This window comes from Paroedura picta, chromosome 2, assembly GCF_049243985.1.
Source record: "Paroedura picta isolate Pp20150507F chromosome 2, Ppicta_v3.0, whole genome shotgun sequence".
Classification (NCBI taxonomy): domain Eukaryota; kingdom Metazoa; phylum Chordata; class Lepidosauria; order Squamata; family Gekkonidae; genus Paroedura; species Paroedura picta.
Window position 1 is genome coordinate 118,900,147 of NC_135370.1, and position 3,636 is coordinate 118,903,782.

Sequence of the window (3,636 nt, forward strand, 5' to 3'; positions counted from 1 at the left end):
TCCAACAGGTTAACCTCATCTTTTGAGTTCTCAAATTATTCTTGTGAACTGCAAAAAATCATATATAGACACTGGCATATGGTTGACCATATTGAGGGCTGTAAGGAAAAACCACTTATTGCTTGACATCAAGATAGAAATATTCAGGACATTATCATGCTTGTAAAATGCCCTATTAACAATTTACTATTGGGTAATTATCATTGTGGCAAATGTACAGCGTATAAATATATGATGGATATATCAATACACCTGTGGCTTCAAGGTTCATATTCAACAATTTGTTAATTTTGAATCTGGTAACAGTGTATATGATCATATGCAAATATCAACTTTATTATTTGGGAATGTCCACTAGACCTCTCAAAGTTCAAATATCAGAACACAAGAGTCACCTGGGAAACAAGATTAAAGACGCTCCTCTCCTCCAACACAGGCTGAAACACAATCATAGCTTGGAAGAATTTATATTCTTATGATTGGAACAACTTCAACCATCATTATATACCAAGGACAACATTCATATCCTCTTTCAACAATGGGAAAGTTTTTTCATTCACCATCTGGATACTGTGATGCCGTGGGGTCTCAATGTTAACATTGATTACAATTGTTTTCTGTAAAAAACAGTTTTAGTTACTTGGTTTAATTGATCAGGGCCCTTTAACTAATTGGCTGCACCTGTAACTGCCAGCTTCTGTATAAATGCTAACTAAAGTTAGCCCTCATGGGCACTTTGTGAAGTCCGCAGACTGTGATGAGCATTAGCCAATGTGGTACGTATTACTACTATAACAACAGAACTACATTGGAAGGTATGTCTCATTGTAGCTTTGAAAAAATTTGAATCATTGTTTTTTGAAACTTTATGTGGGTTTAGTAGAGCAACTACTGACGAAGACAGATCGAAAGTGGGTTATTTAACTTAGGATCCCATTCTGGTTGACTCTTTATTTTGACTTTCATTAATAATACAGAGAGGACTGCTACACAACATTGCCTTATGATTTCTTTTTTTCTTTAGGGCTTCAGGCTGAGATCTTTCAGATCACTGACAAATGAATCTTTATTGCGAAGGCTGGGGATTAAACCTGGACTTTCTGCATGCCAGCAGTTCTCCCAGCATGGAGCCATGCATGACCACACCCATTCCCCACCTTGAAGCTATGTTCTGAAAACCCAGCCCACAAATTCCAGCTGTGCATACTGTCGAGTTTGATATCATTCACATTTAGTATCATCATTTATTGCTTCTATAGTACTTAAAATCTAATTACAGATTAATGGCAAACACAAGATTATTATCAAACAGGTTATGTTATAGAAACTGATTTATTGGCATTTCATCAAATCAGTACATGTATATGTCCTTTTCTGGGGGGGGTAACATGTAGAGAAAAAGGCTCTAAACACTTCCTTCCTAAGACATTGTCAAAGTGGTGAAAAATGTCCCCAGATTTCAGACAGTTAGTGTTTATAGTTTCTTTTCTTTTCTTTTTTAAAGAAAAGCTCAGAAAATAAAATCAGAAATCAATGCATTTTTAATAGCATGTTTTTTTCTAATCCAAACTCATTTAGCATACTAGAGTACAAAAACTACCCTCAAAGAAAACTCTGCTCCAGGGAGTCATTCTCTGGCGAGATAAAGTCCATCCTGACAAGCAAAAGACTCTTCCTAACAACCTGGAGAATATTACCTGACTACAGAGACATATATTTGTGGAGTGGGAAAAAGCATACACCCCAAGCATCCAAAACATTGGGAATTATTATTTTTAGATGCTTGTCAAATTTTTCATTTCAAATTCATGAAATGTTTTATTAATTGTCTAACATCTTAGGTTCAAACCTTGGTTTTTGTTATTCCAAAAGTGAAATAACAGCTTTGTAAAGAAACAATACTGGTGTGAGTTATTCAATATGGAAAAGAGAGAGATGCATATCTGCCGAAACACATTTTGCCTCATGCCAAAGTCTGTTTTCAAGCTTTGGGTGTTTGGGTACTGTGAAGCACAACTATTTTTGCCACCCACTACAAACAAAAAGTCTTGTGTGACTTTTTCTGCTCCGAGACACACTGGAATATACTTGGACTAGAAATAGACCCTAGTGCAATATATCCAAGGTTTTGTTGTTGTTTCCACTGTTGCTTGTTTTGAGGTGCCTCCTCCCCCACACACAGTGCTGTTAGAATGCGAAGACAATGAGGTCTGATGGTGTGTTACTATTCTGGTTGGTATCCTAAGAATTCCAGAATTCACTTTTTCTGTGCACTATTTCTGTTCTCATACAAACTAAATTACCCTCCTGCAGCTTCATGGATCTGTAGAATGATCTTACATACCACCTGACACTTGCTCAGCCAAGGGTACCCAGAGAATGGACTTGGTTCCCTTTGGAACTTTGTGTACTCAAAATGATGTATTTTCTTCTATTTGATTTCAAAGGTTACTAGAAGCCTCTGGCAGATGTAGCAGGAAGAGTCCCTCACTCTGCACACTGAAGCCACAAATCAGAGAAAGAGAGGGTTGCACCTGGAAATATAAACGACAAAAACTGGACTTTTTCTGCTCCCGTGTTCTCCCCTGCCCCGCCCCCTTATCACTTCTTGTCGGATGTTCTGACTATAATTGTCCCAGTAGCTTTCGGCATACTGTGCTACCAAAGAAAGCATTGCCTGAAATGATAGGATAACCTTTGCACATAATGGACCTGAGCAGAGGATTTCTCTAAGCCTTTTTGATATATCCATGGGACTGGCAGAATCATGTGAACAGTATCCCCAGGCATGAGAGGTAGGATAATGCTTATGGTTCACATTTCTCATTCCTCACAGCCAGCTGTGTCTCTCTTCTGAGCTTAAACAGCATCACTGCAGCCAGAGTTATTCGAAATGACACCCAAGGATCCAGATTCTCTGACACAGCCATTACAGCCCCTCTGTGATATAATACAGATCCCAAAGACTTTCAACACTTTCCACGGCAGGTCACAGAGTGCAGACATTAATGCGTAGCATCCAGCCAATTATTGTCAAATGCTGCCTCCAGGCATGTGAGGATCAGGACGGCTCAGCAACATTTACATCAAGCAATTTTGTCAGTACTTTTTGTGTTTGTATCCCCAGGCTATGCAGGGTATTAAGTAGGTCTGAAGGTCTGGCACATATAGGACATTAAAAAAAATGAACCCCAAGTGTTCACTATTGCTATGATTTCAAATGCAATTTCATTTTTTCCCCATGTGCAAGGATACCAAGCATGGCTCTGTGTTTGATTTCAGAAAAGCTATGAGATTTGCCTTCATAATATCCCTTTCTTTTATATCTTTACAGGCCAAAACATACAGCTAGTATTTTGGTTCCCATAGTTTGGTTCTAAATACAAGAAATCTGAAAGAGCTCTTGCTGGATCAGACCCCTGGTTCATTTAGTCCAGCATTATGTTTCACCTGACAATCAGAGGGCCTGTATTTATCTTTTGTAGTATATAGTGACTACCTCTTAAAGAGAAAGGCTTATGTCCTAGCTAGAACTCCCTCTCTTCATATGAATGGGTAAATCTTCTGAAATATGCTAATTAGAACTGGGTTGTTGGTAGTTTGGAGACCAGCTGCTGCTAAGTCTATGGTGTTGCT

The 3,636-nt window shown here is 38.5% G+C and overlaps 1 long non-coding RNA gene across 1 annotated transcript; it reads left to right on the forward strand.

Moving 5' to 3' along the window:
- Window positions 1–739: 739 nt before the first annotated feature.
- On the forward strand, window positions 740–1,899 carry LOC143828784 (uncharacterized). The gene is made up of 2 exons (XR_013227876.1): window positions 740–815; window positions 1,025–1,899. It is a non-coding gene; the product is annotated as an uncharacterized LOC143828784 (long non-coding RNA).
- The last annotated feature ends 1,737 nt before the right edge of the window (window positions 1,900–3,636 follow it).